This window comes from Zootoca vivipara, chromosome 3, assembly GCF_965207765.1.
Source record: "Zootoca vivipara chromosome 3, rZooViv2.hap1.1, whole genome shotgun sequence".
Taxonomy (NCBI): Eukaryota; Metazoa; Chordata; class Lepidosauria; order Squamata; family Lacertidae; genus Zootoca; species Zootoca vivipara.
Genome location: NC_142586.1, coordinates 49,383,942 through 49,402,724, shown reverse-complemented (window position 1 = coordinate 49,402,724; position 18,783 = coordinate 49,383,942). Strand labels below are relative to the sequence as shown.

General features: G+C 41.8%; 1 protein-coding gene across 26 annotated transcripts in view; it reads left to right on the top strand.

The window, feature by feature from the left end:
• FYN (FYN proto-oncogene, Src family tyrosine kinase) overlaps positions 1 to 18,783 on the top strand; it is a 120,099-nt gene that overhangs the window by 29,897 nt on the left and 71,419 nt on the right. For 4 of the 26 annotated variants that reach the window (XM_060272639.2, XM_088667253.1, XM_088667248.1 and 1 more), the window contains exon 1: positions 14,548 to 14,686. The exons of 16 other annotated variants lie outside the window; for them this stretch is intronic. The gene's annotated coding sequence lies outside the window, so the exon portion shown is untranslated. Of the gene's footprint in view, positions 1 to 3,721; positions 3,861 to 5,139; positions 5,250 to 14,500; positions 14,687 to 18,783 lie in introns of those variants that run through there. 6 more of the 26 variants (XM_088667242.1, XM_088667245.1, XM_088667244.1 and 3 more) reach the window with 5 other exon arrangements.

Here is an 18,783-nt window from a genome sequence, read left to right as displayed (position 1 = left end):
AAACCCTATTTTTGTAACTTCTCCTTAGGCTTTAATAATACAGGCATGATCTTACCTGTGTAAAGTCTTCACGTGTGCCTGATTACATTTAAATGCAGTTACCATGTGTGCTTTCCCTTTCATGTGTAATGTCATCATCCTAACAAAACCAGGCCATTGATAACTGGCATGCTACATTTACAAATGAATTGGCCAGCATGGCAGGTACATTTTAATGTGACTGAGCACACATATGAAGTATATGTGTTAAGGACTTTCACCATGGCCCACTATCATCTGGATTAAGCAGGCCATGGTAAGTAACTCTTGGTAAGCATTGTCTTCAAGTAGCTCTAAATATCAGTTTCCTATCAGTCCTGGGGCAACAAGATTCCTTTCATGGGCTTTGATTAGTTGAGTCTGTTCATTTTTAACGATCACCTACCATTTCTTCAGTGCTGTTCCACCCTCCCCCCATGGCAAACACCTCTGCAGCATCTGCATTGCTTCTGAATAGTGTGTTAAGGGATGACTGCCACGTTAATGAGTCTGTTATTCCATCTTCTTGGATGAAAATAGTGAAAATATTTAGAGTTTGCAGGCTGCCTAGAGTTTTTGAGTAGGGAAAAAAACCTGGAGGGTGACTTGAACTACTAGTAAGTGGAAAATGTTGCAACCCATGATGTGTTAATAATTCCTGTGGTGATATGTTCTATAGACATGGAATGATTATCGGGCTACACAGTCAAGACTTAACACTGATTGTTGGCATTTTTGTTGTGCTGGAAGAACAAATGAGTCATGCAAAGAACTCAGTCTTCAGATAATCTTAGATATTCTGTTAACTTTTGAGGATTAGCTTCTCCTTGGTCGAAAGGGCAATTTGGGTTTCCTTTCTCAGTGGGAAGTTTGCTTTAACCCCCATTTCCCTCTTCAAGGGGTTTTCGGGTGGGAAAGCACATTATATTTTAATGAACTAATACAAAACAATTTCACTATGCTTTGACAGATGTTTTGAGTAAGACCTCTAGTTTAATAGTAATTGCATCTTCTTAAAGAACCCTGGGATGCAATCCCTAATTGATGCTGGTCTGAAGTTTTTGCATGTAAATTTTGGGGCTGCAGCAAAAACAATTATATTCAGTCTTTGGGTTTTGTACAGAGGCTTAGCTGCTCTTGGTCACACCATGTCCCTGGGACGGGAGAGTGACCCCCATTACCTGCCCACCCCAAAAGTAACCATGCACCCCCTCCCTTTTATGGAGGATGAATGGTCCTCCAAAAGAGCATACATTTATCTTAAACACACTTACTAGGGAATAGGCCCATTGAAAACAGTAGGACTTACTTCTGAGTAAACATGTATACGATTACAGTGCTAGAATCCAAGCAAATTCTTTGAACTTTTTCCAAACAGCAAAAGATTCTTGGGAGAATGCCGTGACAGTTAAAGATTTCTTCCCCAACCAATATGAAACCTGGTATCTGTGTGCCCTGGGTATGCTTTTCTGAAACCCTCCTCTCATACATGAAGTACTGTACCCTGCTTGCTTTTTCATTTTGCTTGTGGCTCTTGGTGAAGTTGTGTGATTGCCTCATCATATGCTTAGCTAGCAATTTAAGCCTGCCATGCAACCACAAAACTGACAGAAGCAAATTGAACCAAAGCTTGATTAAATGCAGGTTGTGCTGTGAGCTAGGTAGATTACACATGAAGCAATTCCACAACTTTTCAGATTTTGCAGGTGCATTTATCCTATATTCTTGATGTACCAATATGTTGACTCTTCCTGCAACTGGCATGATAACTTGGAAATTTCTTGAGGATACAGGGCATAAATTAAATGAATTAATAAATATCAGAGTGTGCTAATTGGATAGAGATGTTGGGTACCAAATGCAGGCAACTCCCCATTTGCACACGTTTGAGGCACATACAACTGATACGCGCACCATTTTCAGCACCGGAAGGGTGGGGCTTATGTGCGTCCCGCCAACTCGCGCGGTGTCTTGGAATGCAACCCCCTTGCAAATGGGGAATTGCCTGTATGCTTCTTAGAGTGGTTATTTGATTCTCTTTGAGTACTATGGGAAGTCACTGAATGCATTTCTAAAGTTATCATTTAGTCTAAAACTAGTTTTAAAATATTATATGCCATGTGGCACTAGTATGTGGTTCAGAGCCTGTTACTAGATCAAAAGGCTGTGTTTTGCTCCTGCTGAGTAGACCAGTGCATTTGCTTATGTATAAAAATGTCCTTGTCTTTTCTGCTCAGCATTTGTTCTGTGAAATAGATCTGTGTGAATGCTAAAACTGTTTCCAAATGGAAGTGAGACTTATAAGCAAGCTAAATGACACAGTTTAGAGTATCTGATGTTTCTATAAATATATAGGAGGGAAAGTATAGCTTGAAAAAGTTAAGTACTTCAAAGGGCTGGCTATACTTTTCAGAGGCAACTGTAGCTTTGGATAAAATAGAAAGAAAGGAATCAATACTTGTAATTGCATGGATGGAGTTAAAAATATCTTCGGAGGTTAGAAAGTTGTTAACATGACAGCTACATTTATGCTACAAATCTTTCCCCAGAGTCTAAAATCATACCAGAAGTTACTGTAGATCTATATGACTTTGCATTTTAACATAATCTTCAAAAGTAGAATAAATTTGCACGAGTTTTGGATTTCCTCAGCAGCAAATGTAGTGAATTAATTTTCAGTCAAGGAACCTCCAGTTCAGTTCTGTAACATATAACTCTGGAAATTATCAATTGATTGTTTCCTTTTTCTTCCAGGAAAAGATTAAGAAACCACCTTTCATTCTCATTTTTGAAGGAAATGAATTGAGAATCATTTAACGTTATCAGTGATTAAGAACATTCTCTAGAAACTTGTTTGTACTATCAAAACCCTCTCTTGTTTTAAAATATATCCTATTGCTGTGGGTCCTCAGAAGCCATAAGTTGGAGAGAGTAAACCAATAGTGAAAACCAAACGCTATCAACCAGTAATCTTTTTAAATACAGGCAAGATAGCCAAGCAAAGGCTATGGAGATTTTAAAAAAATTGGTAAACTGGATTTTTTAACCAGGTAAGAAAATAATAATAATAATAATAATAATAATAATAATAATAATAATAATTTATTATTTATACCCCGCCCATCTGTCTGGGCCTCCCCAGCCACTCTGGGCAGCTTCCAACAGATTAAAATACAATAATCTATTAAACATTAAAAGCTTCCCTAAACAGGGCTGCCTTCAGATGTCTTCTAAAAGTCTGGTAGTTGTTATTCTCTTTGACATCTGATGGGAGGGCGTTCCACAGGGCGGGTGCCACTACCGAGAAGGCCCTGTGAGGAGTAGCAAGTACCCACTAAGGGGTTAAGCTGTGTGCTATGTGCTGTGTGTCACCTGATCACTGGGAGGTCCCACATACGGGAATGTTTCTTTGTTCTGTCTGTGTGAAAATTAGTTTCGGTTTTGTCCAGAGAAGGGAGAGCAGCCATGCCGTCTAACTCTCCGGGTTAGATGTTATATCTTTCTGTAAATAAAGCAATTAGTTTAGTAAAGAGAAGCTGTTCTTTGTGAATTATTGTGAGCTACTTCCAGTTAAGTTCACACAAGGTTTCACTACGCAAGGAGAAAGAAGATACTCTGCAGTTTCTTTGCCAAGAGTCCGCTGATAAGGAAGCCCGACTGGACCCTGAAGGTGGCAAAGACCTAATGAACTAATCAATCACTCATTAGGGCCGTAAAACTCAACAGGCCCTCTGCCTGGTTCCCTGTAGCTTTGCTTCTCGCAGTGAGGGAACCGCCAGAAGGCCCTCAGCGCTGGACCTCAGTGTCCGGGCAGAACGATGGGGGTGGAGACGCTCCTTCAGGTATACAGTCCCATTGTCTTAATTTGCATTCTGCAAATCTCTTTTGATCTCTAGTGTTGTATGGGGTCATGCAAAGGGATATGCAGACAATCCAGAGATCCACCTGCCCCACATTCTATTTCAGTTTCTAAGTATTACAGCCGGGTGAATTAAATCAGAAATCTGAATGAAGCACTAAGCGACTGCATTAGAGTTCATTCTTGGAAACGTTCACCTATATCACACAGTACTTCCAGGAAGGAAGGCACTGCCTTTACACTGTAGTTACCTTACACTTTAATTGGTTTTTTAAAACACCAGGAAGAAGAGGAGACCTTCCTGGAACTATTTTCAATGAGATGAAGTGGAAAGCTTCATACCTTGTCATCAGTAAAGAACACACAGTAATCTAAGTGGCACCAACACAGTGGCCTGGTTCACACGTCACAGTAAGCCAAGCTTATCAGGACTGTGTGAATTTTCTGGCTTCTGGAGATTAGGCTGCACCCACTTTGTTTCTTGCTGGGCTTTTTTAGCTCAGCATGATACAGCAGCTGTATCATCCCGATAAAGGATTATGGTTGAACTCTCTATTCCTTAGCTATGATCTGGAACCAAGAACAAAACTAGTGCTCTTTCCTTCATGTACCACTTCAGTGCTTTATTTCTAGCTTGTATTAAGCCACAGTTCCCTCTTATGTCAGAACCAGACACTTTGGCTTAAGCCAGGTGTGTTATATTAACACATGACATTAAACTAGATGTGACATTAAGCTAGAATTCCTTGATTGGACATAATGGGGTAACTGTCTTAATACAATCCAGAAATGAAGTGCCACATTGGTATGAAAGAGGAGAAAAACTCATCCCTGGCATTTCCCTTCATAATCATGGTTTATGAAACCTGGAATTATCATCTACATCATGCCATTATATCTGAATAGCTAAACCATGGTTTGCAAATGTCCAGAAGACAGAAACCATAATTTGAAATGGGTTTGTAATGGTTTGCAGTACATCTGTATTGATTAAAACATGATTGTGATTATTGCTCCAGAAACCTCCTTACTGTAGAGATAGAAGTGTTCAAGCAGGCAGAAACCAAAAACTCACACTGTTGTTTCCTGAGCACAATCTGTTTCACACTGTGGTTACACTTGCAGGTGGGATCACTTCAGCTCTTTGCACCTCTCCTCTGTTCAGAACAGAAGGGAGGGAGGGTACCCAGTCCTGGCATCCAATGAAAAGTGTGCATGTTAAGAGGGGATTATATAATGTATGAGAGACTGAGCCACTGCAAATAAGAAGAGCAATCAGTGTTTTATGCATTTTAGATTTTAAGGGGATATTTACTGAGACCTTTCAAGAAATACTAGTCAGGACGCTGCTGGCTGCTCTGGAGGGCACCAGGTTGGTAAAAGTTACCTTGTGAATTCATAGTAACACCTGGGCAAGATATATTCTATGAAGCCTTTGAGTTTGTGTGTGGGTTTAGGGTTTTCTGGAAAGTTTATCCAATTATGCTTTACAGGAGTGTTGACAGGGAAGAAGCACCAAAGCACAGCTAGACTAGTAGTGGTGATGGTGCATGTCTTGTTAACTTTTATTTGTGTGGTCGTTTCCTCCTGTTCGTAACTGTATATGGTATTTTCTACTCTCTGGCGTACTTTCAAAGAAAAATGGAAGAATGTCTATTTCAGTGGCATTCAACCAATGGAAAAGGGTCAATAAAAGCTAAAGAATACACCCTGAATCTAATTGAGATCTCTGGTGTACTTGCACTTCCTGATTATTTTGCTTCCCTCATTATGTTATTTTAGAAAAATTTCTGTAAGTAAGAAAAAATGTGCCTGCTTTCTCTGTGCTGGATGTAGAAACAGCATTAATAACACAAGCTTGAACAAAATAATAGGCATTGAAATGCTGATTTCATGAACAAGACATAATGAGAGTGAAGGAAGCTGTGAATTACTTCTTGTGTGAGCTCTGTGTGTGAAAGGAAGGCATTTTTTAGGTCTTATCATTGTGAAACATCAGAATGGTTTATTGCAATGTCTTTGTGTGTTGATGATTTTGTGTCAGTTATAGATAAGATGATGAATAGAAAACCATGTAGGTGTGTGTGCGTTTCTTGGCTCTTGCACACATGCATGTAAACAAGAAATGTATAAAAATGGTTTCCCAGACACCATTGAGGCCCAGACCTACATAGTTGCAGAGATGGATGTGCTTTTAGACCTCTGGTCTACATTGTATTGGTGTTCATTCGATGGTCTTTGTTAGCTTTGATTGTGGCAGAGGTGTGAACCGATTTATTTGGTCATGTTATATTTCCTCCCTTTCCTTTTCCTCAGTCGCTGGCCACTTCCAGACTGTGTCACTGTTTCCTGCTGAGATTCAATCACAGACCATCAAATTCAGGCTACACAATTAGAATTGATTTGGAGCTATTTTGCAAGAAATTCACTTCTCAAAATCAGATTTTTTGCAATAAGAAAAGTAACAGTGAAAGGCCCTGAAAAGTGTGGGATAACATTTGCTGAACTCCTTGCACACAAATTAGAACAAATCCTCAATAAAGAGCCAGTGTCCTATTATTTTCATGCAAACAAATTAGTATGAATGTTACAGCCTCTCATCTGTTCAGCGGCTTCAGGCCACTCTCCGGAGGCAGGGGCATCGCAACAGGGGGCGGGCAGCGCCCCCTGGCCCAGGGCCGGCCCTACGGCCAGGCTGGGTGCCACGCTGCCGCACTGTGCCCGCCCGCCCACCCACCGTCATGGGAAACGGGGCGGGGGGCGCCGGAGGGATCTGTCGCGCCAGGGCGCCAGGTATGCTGAAGACGGCCCTGTTGATGCTTGAAGCTGGAGGGAAGCTAGGAGCAGCATCTGGTGCTTTGAGGGACCAAGGAGGGACCTCCTACACTTTTAATTTAATACAAATTAAGGCATTTGATTGAAACAGGTCAGCCCTTACTCATCTTGATTTATTGGTTCATTACTTGTACAGAAGATTGGATAAAAGAAAATGGAATGTAGACCTGAATGAATAACCCTGTAAAAATAAAATATTCAAAAAAGAAACTCATGATGAGCAGATTTTAAAATGAATTGCAGAAATTGCTTGAGCATAGTGTTGTCTTGAGCAAAGTCTGTCTTGTTCATCTCCAAAAACTCAGTTTCATTTACCTGGGCTAAGTTTCTACATGTGTTACTACATGCATGTATGGAAGTAATTTCCACATGTATTCTGAAATTTCATGTAATGCTGAAGCAGAGAACTCAGTAGCACTTGGTTGTAACAGAAGAGCAGGGAAGCCTCTCACTCCCTTCCTTCTATGGAGAGACCTTCTGAGACCATCCGCAAGCTCCTTTAGTACCCTTGAGTTAAGCTCATTAGACCCTGGAAATTTGAATTCATTTAAAGTAACTAGGTGTTCACTTACTACCTATTTTTCCTGTCTTGGGCTGCAGCACCCTCCTTACTTTGTTTATTCTATTATCACAAGGTTGGGCACCGCTTTCCTTTTGTGTTAAGATAAGAGACAAAGTAGGTGTTGAGCAGTTCTGCCTTCTCTCTATCACCCAATGGCATTTCTCCATCTTCTCCACTGGGAATTATTTTCCCAGGGCATTTCAATCACAGTGTTGTGGAGGAGAGGTGTTGAAATAACAATGTATTATCCCCATTATTATATGGGGATAAAATAGAGCTGCAGATTTAACGTATCAGATTTGGACCCAAATAAAGAATGGAATCAAAACAACACAGATGAGGATGCTCTCAAACACGGCATGTACAAGGCAAATCTTATGGTCACTGCTCACCCCTATTAAATACTTCTGAAATTGTGGCTACCCCTCTACTCTATCAAATTCCAGAGTGCTCTCTTCTGAGCCCTTTGCAATTGTTTAGAATATCTTGCCAGACTTCTAATGTCAAAGCAAAGTAGAACAAGGCTGACATTTGAAGCACATGGTGGCATTTTCTCTCCTCCTGTGGTGTGATGTAGCTATCTATTGCTCAAGTTCAAAAAGAAGACATTAGTGTTACAAGAATGGCTTTGTGTAAGAGATTAAAAAAAAAACCCAGTTCAGTTTTTAAAATATGGCTTATTTTTTTAAGCGCTGTTCCTTTAAAAATGAAATAAAAATGTTTTCTTATAACTAAGTGTTCTGGAGGAGTCTTAATTCAGGCTTGCAGCTGCAGGCTATTTTTGTTGTTGTTGTTGCTGCTGCTGTTGTTTTAACAATGCTCTCTTGGTTAGACCTTTTCTTTTTTTACTGTGTCAGGGTGGGGAATTCTTTTCAACCTGATGGCCATATGCTCTCAGCAGGAGCCTTCCAAAAGCTGCGTGTTGGTAGAGGCAGAGGCAGAGGCAGAAATGGGTGTAACAATGGATGTGGCTCTTACCTTTGTACAGTGGGCTTCATTCCAGCCATGCAAAAGTTGGAGGTTTCTACACACTCACACTCACACCCACACACCAACACTCCATCCATCGAGGCAAGCAGGAGGCATTATCACAGCTCCAGTCACATAAGGGCACTCAAGGAGGATACATAGGAGAGAGAGTGAGGGGTGTGGCCTGGGGATAAGATATGTGGCCTGGGAAGGAGATGTGGCTGAGGGAGAGTCCTGAGGGCCACATAGAGACATCTGAAGTGCTGCCTTCATGCCTGGGCCTCAGGTTCCCCACTGTGTGCAATCAGGTATTAGAATTAGCATTGGTTATCATAGCTATCATTCTTACTTACGTTTCACCTTTATTTATTTATTTATTTATTTATTTATTTATACCCCGCCCATCTGGCTGGGTTTCCCCCGCCACTCTGGGCGGCTTCCAACAAATACCAAAATACATTAAAATATCACAGATTAAAAACTTCCCTAAACAGGGCTGCCTTTAGGTGTTTTCTAAATGTCAGGTAGTTGTTTGTCTCCTTGAACTCCGATGGGAAGGCGTTCCACAGGGCAGGCGCCACTACCAAGAAGGCCCTCTGCCTGGTTCCCTGTAGCTTTGCTTCTCGCAGTGAGGGAACCGCCAGAAGGCCCTCGGCGCTGGATCTCAGTGTCCGGGCTGAACAATGGGGGTGGAGACACTCCTTCAGGTATATATACTTGAACACTTGAACCAACACAACTTTCTCATGCTCCCCTGTTTTACTCCCCACTTTGTCCTGATAGGGACCTGGGTGGCGCTGTGGTCTAAACCACTGAGCCTCTTGGGCTTGCTGATCAGAAAGTTGGCGGTTCAAATCCCCGCAAAGGGGTGAGCTCCCATTGTTCGGTCCCAGCTCCTGCCAACCTAGCAGTTCAAAAGCACGCCCAAAAAGTGCAAGTAGATAAATAAGTACTGCACCGGTGGAAAGGTAAACGGCATTTCCGTGCAGTGCTCTGGTTTCGCCAGAAGCGGCTTAGTCATGCTGGCTACATGACCCGGAAAAACTGTCTGCAGACAAACGCCGGCTCCCTCAGCCTGTAAAGCGAGATGAGCACCACAACCCCAGAGTTGTCCGCAACTGGACTTAACTGTCAGGGGTCCTTTACCTTTACCTTTTTTTTTGTCCTGATACTTTGAAGATTGCTTGTTCAGCTTTGCATTTTATAACTGGTTTTACTTACCTAATAGCCATAGTCTACAAGGAATTTCACAAAGTGAGTGGGCTGGTAAAGTGAGGTATGCTTAGCTCTGTCCATCTCACTTTTGTGTTTGTGCTTGGTAGTCAGCTGTTAAGGCTACTAAGAGGCTTTCATGGTAGCTACAGGCGAGGGTGATCCCTGGTAAGGGGGTCCAAGGGGAAGGATTCTGTTGGTATGCCCAGGTGGGGGCTAACGGGTCACAGAACGTTTATGTATCCTATGCTGCACTGTTCATTTCCTAGCAAAATTTGAATTTTAAAACAAACAACCTTATATTCCAAGACAGTAATTTACCAGTTGTGCCATTTGGAGTTATGCAGCAAAGGGGTAACAATTAACACATTGTAGAGAAGAGTAGGGATGTAGTCTATGTTACATAGAAGGTCTATAACAGAAACCTATTGAGTACATTTTTAAAGTACTACAGTGCCAGGAAGTGCCAAAGGATATTTGGACACATGAAAATGCGCCCAGCTGCTTAGAGGAGAAAAAGACCCTGGTGGGATTGTATTTTGTCCATTAGGCATCTGTCAGCAAGTAGACACTATGAATCCAATATTACTATATTAAAAAAAGCAACCAATAAGTTTTATAGATTGGTTTCACAAAGTTAATTGCATTTTTACAGCATGATCCTTTGCATGTCTAACTGGAAGTAAGCCACACTGAGTTTTCAAGTAACTGTACTTAGTGTTGCTATCATAGAAAAGTAATCTCTTTCAGGCAATATTTCTTTTCATGCCATTGAGCTCTAGACTAAGAATAGGATTGCTATGAAAAATGAACGGTTTGAACAGCTGGGACTCACAGTTGCTTGCTCTGACACTTTTCCTTTTCTTTTTTTGGAGAGAGTATGTGAGGGACGAATCTTCAAACACCATGTTGATGCTGGCTCCCTGTAGGGAATTTAGCTATTGAGAATCCGTTTTGTGGAACATTTGCTACATGTCAGCATTCTGAACTTCAATGTAAATATTGTAGCTCCCCAAGGTTTCCTTCCTCTGAAGCAAGGCCTGAAATAAAATTACATTAAAAAAGGAAAACCTTTTGTTTGTCACCATCACTTACAGCTGTATGTCCAATACCTGCAATGAAAATAAATATCTGAAAAGCACACAATATGCATTCCCCAAACTTGAGATCTGGTGGCCCTATACACTAAAGCCATTTAACTAGGAAGGCCCTAGGACTTGTCCATCTGCGCAGAATATTCTCTCATGGGCACAAAAGGCTTTTCAGGGCTGCGGTACAAATAAGCAGAATTGGGCTGGGCTGTGGCATGCTGAGGCATGTCATCAAAAATGTATGTTCTGCGTAGACAGTGAAGGAAGCTGCGTAGAAAGCTTCATTGAAGGAAAATGGTAAATCCCAATGTGTAGGGATGCCATTTGTGATAATCACATGGCTGTGGTGGGAAGGTACAGGGCGTTTCTGTGTGCTTTGGCTTCTGTCATGGTGTTCCATTGCACAGGAAGCGATTTAGTCATGCTGGCCACATGACTTGGAAAGCTGTCTGTGGACAAACGCTGGCTTCCTTGGCCTGAAAGTGAGATGAGCGTCGCAACCCCATAGTCGACTTTGGCTGGACTTAACCGTCCACGGGTCCTTTACCTTTTTAGCTATTTTACTGTGTGCAAGCCCCTTCATGGATCAATGCCTTGTCGTGGCGAAGGGGCTTGAATAACTCAGAGAAGCTATGAGCTATGCCATGCAGGGCCACCCAAGATGGACAGGTCATAGTGGAGAGTTTTGACTAAACGTGATCCACCTGGAGAAGGAACTGGCAAGCCACTCCAGTATCCCTGCCAAGAAAACTCCATGGACAAAGACAACAGGCATATAAAAGTTATGACGCTGGAAGATGAGCCCCTCAGGTCGGAAGGCGTCCAACATGCTACTGAGGAAGAGCGGAGGACAAGTACAAGTAGATTCAGAGCTGATGAAGCGGCTGGGCCAAAGCCGAAAGGACGCTCAGTTGCAAATATGCCTGGAAGCGAAAGGAAAGTCCGATGCTGTAAAGAAAAATATTGCATAGGAACCTGGAATGTAAGAACCATGAGTGGAGGTAAGCTGGATGTGGTCAAAAATGAGATGACAAGAATAAATATAGACATCCTGGGCATCAGTGAACTAAAATGGAAGGGAATGGGCGAATTCAGTTCGGGTGACTATCGTATCTACTACTGTGGGCAAGAATCCTGTAGTAGAAATGGAGTGGCCCTCATAGTCAACAAAAGAGTGGCAAAAGCTGTAATGGGATGCAATCTCAAAAATGACAGAATGATCTCGATACGAATCCAAGGCAGACCTTTTAACATCACAGTAATCCAAGTTTATGCACCAACTACCGGAGCTGAAGAAAGTGAAATTGACCAATTCTATGAAGACCTACAACACCTTCTAGAAATGACACCAAAGAAGGATGTTCTTCTCATTACAGGGGATTGGAATGCTAAAGTAGGGAATCAAGAGATAAAAGGAACAACTGGCAAGTTTGGCCTTGGAGTTCAAAATGAAGCAGGGCAAAGGCTAATAGAGTTCTGTCAAGAGAACAAGCTGGTCATCACAAACACTCTCTTCCAACAACACAAGAGACGACTCTACACATGGATATCACCAAATGGGCAGCATCGAAATCAGATTGATTATATTCTCTGCAGCCAAAGATGGAGAAGCTCTATACAATCAGCAAAAACAAGACCTGGAGCTGACTGTAACTCAGATCATCAGCTTCTTATAGCAAAATTCCAGCTTAAACTGAAGAAAGTAGGAAAAACCACTGGGCCAGTAAGATACAATCTGAATCAAATCCCTTATGAATACACAGTGGAAGTGAGGAACAGGTTTAAGGATTTAGATTTGGTGGACAGAGTGCCTGAAGAACTATGGATGGAGGCTCGTAACATTATACAGGAGGCAGCAACGAAAACCATCCCAAGGAAAAGGAAATGCAAGAAAGCAAAATGGCTGTCCAACGAGGCCTTACAAATAGCGGAGGAGAGGAGGCAAGCAAAATGCAACGGAGATAGGGAAAGATACAGGAAACTGAATGCAGATTTCCAAAAAACAGCAAGGAGAGACAAGAGGGTCTTCTTAAATGAGCAATGCAAAGAAATAGAGGAAAACAATAGAATGGGGAAAACCAGAGATCTGTTCAAGAAAATTGGAGATATGAAAGGAACATTTCGTACAAAGATTACCATAATCAAGGACAAAAGTGGTAAGGACCTAACAGAAGCAGAAGACATCAAGAAGAGGTGGCAAGAATACACAGAGGAATTATACCAGAAAGACATGGAGGTTTCGTACACCTCAGGTAGTGTGGTTGCTGACCTTGAGCCAGACATCTTGGAGAGTGAAGTCAAATGGGCCTTAGAAAGCATTGCTAATAACAAGGCCAGTGGAAGTGATGATATTCCAGCTGAACTATTTAAAATTTTAAAAGATGATGCTGTTAAGGTGCTACACCCAATATGCCAGCAAGTTTGGAAAACTCAGCAATGGCCAGAGGATTGGAGAAGATCAGTCTACATCCCAATTCCAAAGAAGGGCAGTGCCAAAGAATGCTCCAACTACCGCACAATTGCGCTCATTTCACACGCTAGCAAGGTTATGCTTAAAATTCTACAAGGCAGGCTTAGGCAGTATGTGGACCGAGAACTCCCAGAAGTGCAAGCTGGATTTCGAAAGGGCAGAGGAACCAGAGACCAAATAGCAAACATGCGCTGGATTATGGAGAAAGCTAGAGAGTTCCAGAAAAACGTCTACTTCTGCTTCATTGACTATGCAAAAGCCTTTGACTGTGTCGACCACAGCAAACTATGGCAAGTTCTTAAAGAAATGGGAGTGCCTGATCACCTCATCTGTCTCCTGAGAAATCTCTATGTGGGACAAGAAGCTACAGTTAGAACTGGATATGGAACAACTGATTGGTTCAAAATTGGGAAAGGAGTACGACAAGGTTGTATATTGTCTCCCTGCTTATTTAACTTATATGCAGAATTCATCATGCGAAAGGCTGGACTAGATGAATCCCAAGCCGGAATTAAGATTGCTGGAAGAAATATCAACAACCTCAGATATGCAGATGACACAACCTTGATGGCAGAAAGCGAGGAGGAATTAAAGAACCTTTTAATGAGGGTGAAAGAGGAGAGCGCAAAATATGGTCTGAAGATCAACATCAAAAAAACCAAGATCATGGCCACTGGTCCCATCACCTCCTGGCAAATAGAAGGGGAAGAAATGGAGGCAGTGAGAGATTTTACTTTCTTGGGCTCCTTGATCACTGCAGATGGTGACAGCAGTCACGAAATTAAAAGACGCCTGCTTCTTGGGAGAAAAGCAATGACAAACCTAGACAGCATCTTAAAAAGCAGAGACATCACCTTGCCGACAAAGGTCCGTATAGTTAAAGCTATGGTTTTCCCAGTAGTGATGTATGGAAGTGAGAGCTGGACCATAAAGAAGGCTGATCGCCGAAGAATTGATGCTTTTGAATTGTGGTGCTGGAGGAGACTCTTGAGAGTCCCATGGACTGCAAGAAGATCAAACCTATCCATTCTTAAGGAAATCAGCCCTGAGTGCTCCCTGGAAGGACAGATCGTGAAGCTGAGGCTCCAATACTTTGGCCACCTCATGAGAAGAGAAGAATCCTTGGAAAAGACCCTGATGTTGGGAAAGATTGAGGGCACTAGGAGAAGGGGACGACAGAGGACAAGATGGATGGACAGTGTTCTCGAAGCTACGAACATGAGTTTGACCAAACTGCGGGAGGCAGTGCAAGACAGGAGTGCCTGGCGTGCTATGGTCCATGGGGTCACGAAGAGTCGGACACGACTAAACGACTAAACAACAACAACTGTGTGCAAGGCTTACAGGAGCCAGTAAACTGCATGCAGTTGTGTCTTTGCAGGCACAACACATATTTGAACAAGGTGTAGTAGGCAGATATTCAGTCATCACGTTGTACTATGTGTGGGTTTTAACACTCTTTCCTGTGCCGAATTGCTTTCCAGACAGGAAATGTATCACATTGTGACAGAGCACTCATGCGAACCACAAACGCTCTTGAGTCTAGGCCGATGAAAAACATCAACCTAGCAAGAAGTAAGAAGCCAGGCATAGACCCAATAAGTGCATGAATTGTCTTGGATCCAAATGTGAATTGCAGTCCACAAAAATTTCTAATACTGGTTGTAAATGTAAGTAGATTACTGTATTTTTTGAATTACAATTTTAAAATATTGGATAAATATATGTTCTCATTGAAAGCAACAGGAATTTTGGACTTGCAACATGGACAGACACTTGCTCTTATGTTTCTTAAGCACTCAGTATTTTAAGGAATGGTAGGGTGTAGTTCAGTCTTGACCATAGGGTGGCTCATGGTAACACTGCTACAAATAACGTGAAATGCAATTCTTAAATCTACCTGCTTAGCTTAAATCTACTACTTGTGGAAATGCTTTAGCCCTGATACTCAGTGGTGTAGATGAAGGAAGGTGGTTCTAATGAACTACTGTGAAGCACAGCTCTGTAAATGGGGTTCCTAAAATAATATCAGAAAAGGCTTCTATTTCAGTCGGGCTGCTTGCCTGACATCAGAAGGGAAGGGGAAGAACACATGATATGCCTTCAAAATGCTCCAGGTTCAGTTCCCAGGATCTCCACTTAGAAGGATCACAGATACCAGCCTGGGAAAGACTTGACCCGAGACCTTGGAGAGGTGATACCAATTAGAACAGACAGTACAGTGGAGGATGGAACAATGGTCAGAGTTGGTGTAGTGCAACTTCATACTTTCAATTCATGATTCTGAAATTCAACAAAGCTCATCTTGTTGTTTGTAAAAAAAACAACCCAAACTCCTCAGAATGAAATCACACTTAAATAACAGTAAAGCTCCAAGTAAAGTTACAGGGTAAACAGCATTTCCGTGATCTCTGGTGTTCTGTTGCACCAGAAGCGGTTTAGTCATGCTGGCCGCATGACCCAGAAAGTTGTCTGCAGACAAACGCTGGCTCCCTCAGCCTGAAAGCGAGATGAGCACCACATCTCATAATTGCCTTTGACTGGACTTAATCATCCAGGGGTCCTTTACCTTTTAACTTACAATTCATGCAAATAATATATTGGTTTTTTAAAAAAATTAAAGTCCAGACAACATATTAATCAGAAAAAGGCTGAATTGAAATACATGCCAAGAGAAAGTGGACCCAGTGAGTGGCTCTTAATACATCCCATAGCCTGAGGGGAACCATCAGGAAGGACCATTGTCTGAAGGAAGGGATACTCTTAACAGGACCACCTCTAATGATGTTAAAGTGTATGGAGAGATGGTGGCTCTTAAGATAGCCTGGTACTAAATGATGTAGATGTTATAATAGTAAATAAATACCATCATTTCTGCAGTGTTTGAGAACCAGAATAGGTATTGAGAACAGAGTGTAATATGTTTCCAGTGGCCGCTCTGTATTGCAACATCTGAACACAGTTCAGTTGTTACTACACTTTGGTCTGAGCCTATGTCTGTGATCTAGCAACTGGAGTCTTGTAACTTCGGAGCTCTGCTTCTGCGATTATTTTTTGAACAAAAGACAAAGGCTTCTGCTGTTCTTTCCTACATAAAGAAAGCTTGGCTTGTGAGGTAGAGAATTTCTCTACACACACACACACACACACACAGAGAGAGAGAGAGAGAGAGAGAGAGAGAGAGAGAGAGAGAGAGAGAGAGAGAGAGTGCCTCTCTGTAGAAAAACAGAAAGTCCTTTTAAATTTGATTAAATCCTTAGTAGATTTAAGGGAATGAAATGGCCTGCAAAATGCATTTAAATTTTTTGAATTAGTATGCGCAAGTGGACAATGGTGTTCTGCTCTTGGAAAGTGATTTGTACTGAGCACTTGATCTGTGGCTGATAGACTAGTAATAACAGTAGTAGATACTGCAGCAAAATATCATTTCCCTGATTAGAACACAACAGAGGGGGGATCCTAAGCAATCAGCTCTGAAATGAAAAATAATTGATAATACTGTGCAAGTACTGTATAAGAATGCTGCTGTGTTCAGCACAGTTCTGCTGGACACAGTGAGATTCTGTGTCTGCTGGTGGTAGAATATGTGTAATGGAACAAGAACTTGTAAGTTGTAAGTTATTGGGATTCAAAAGAGTTTTCAAGTTGTGAAATGTGATTCCTTAAAAAGGGCAGTCACCAAGTACGGTTCATGCTATAAACAACTCACTCTATTGACATAAGTTCATTCATTGAAAGAATCCTATCAATGGGGTTTTTGTTCCCATCTGCAAAATGCTTGGTATGTGGCTGCCTCATAGTATGTGCCTATTTCAATGTGAGCTCTTGCCTCCTCAAGGGCAAGCGGGGAAGACTATATAGTGAATTATTAGTAATGTAGTTAGCTTAGCTATCTTGGAAGGAGTTATAATTTCTAGGTTTGACTTTCACATAAGGCATACTATAAAATTAAACAAATGAATTAACATTCTTGACAACGTTGTTGTTTTGGAATAACATCAATCCCTGATCTTGTCTCAGTTTCAATATTTGTTGTGGTTGGAGGAGGGAGGATCAGCAGCTAAAACGATTTTAAAGAAAAAGCAGGGGTTGTTGACTTGTGTAAAGAGATGATATCTGAATAAAAATGGAGGCAAGTGGAACTTGCAATGAATTGTTTAGTGTCCCACAATGGCTGATCGGCATTCTGTGACCCCTGAGCGTGCTTTCAATTTGATCTAACTCTGTGCACAGTTTGTGACAAGTTTAGAAGGCAACTGTCTTCCTGCTAACTTTGGTAACCTCCTGGCTATAGTCTGAAACATTTGGTATGAAGTTTTTTTTAACATGGAATTGTTTTGAAGACTGTGGGCTATATTCCTGAAGGATTCCTGGCCTGCTATTTTTTTTGTATTGTGCTAGAACTTAATGCTTTTTATACCCAAGGAATTATTAAAACTTTCATTCTCATGAATGATAAAACACTCTTTCTAACTGGAGGTAAACAGTAGTTTAAGAAAGTTGAACAAAGTGTGAGTGAGAGAAGCATTGTTTCTCATGGTTGTTGTTGTTTAGTCGTTTAGTTGTGTCCGACTCTTCGTGAACCCATGGACCAGAGCACGCCAGGCACTCCTGTCTTCATGGTATACATCCTCATTCATTTTGACCTGCTGCTATCTTCGGCCAGACATGTTCTGCAGATTAAAAAAAAAAACCTACCAAAAAGTTGAGGCAATGGGATTAGTATACATGCCACAGGCAGTAAAACTTTTCCCATCCCAATTTCAACACTCTTAAGAGGGAGAAAAAAACACCATACTCTGTCTGCCATTTATAATATGCAATTTATAATATGCAATTTAGAAAGCTCTAAAAACAGCAAAGAAATAGTTCATCTCAAATCTAATGAATACAAATATCTTCTGCAGCCTAAGCATAGCCCCTTGCTTGAATGTTTTTTCCCTTAATTTCTTAATCAGACCACTGAATTTGAGTACTTAAATATTAGCAGATTTTTGACAGATTGAATTGTTCAGAATTGCAAGGCACAGCTAGGAGGTAACAGTAGCAATTAGGGGAGCTACTTGAGGCATGCCTAAGGGCTTGTGTGTCTTGCAGGACTCAGGAGTTTTCTTGGAAAAGCAACACCCATCCACCATGCTGTAGCATAAACTGATTCTGAAGCAGTATTGAACTTCAAAAGTGGTGTGGCATGTAGTATGTGAGACTGATGTTGTGGGCCCTGGGCACAGTAAAGCAATGGGTGGTGGGCCAAGGCATGGTGAAATTGCAAATAAACAGAAAACAACCACTTGGGGTATAAAACAGGCCACAACTTTATTGATTACAGGCCTTGGGTGTGTATCCTGGCTCAAATTGCCTGTCTGCTGCTTTATTGTTTGACAGGATTAACCAAGCTTAAGGGTCGCCCTATGATGCACATCAAATCAGGGCGATCCCACCCGAGATTATTGGTGATGCTGTGGCCCTTCAGCGCCCATCTGGGTGTCTGGACAGAAGCACCCCCACCCTGGATTCCTTTAACATGATACCTTGATTTCTTGGACCGTGGAGTGAATGGGGGTGTTCCCAGCCCACCATCCATACAGACTAAGGATCCAACCTAATGCTTTATCCACCACACAATTTGGTCCCATCCCACTGACTCACTGCCAAACCAATTGCATCTTCAACTAATTCCTGCTGCTATTACACACATCGAGCAACCAACCCTCATTTTCCCCTGCAGAAAGTGCACCCCAATGGGTCTGTATAGAGCCCCATTGTC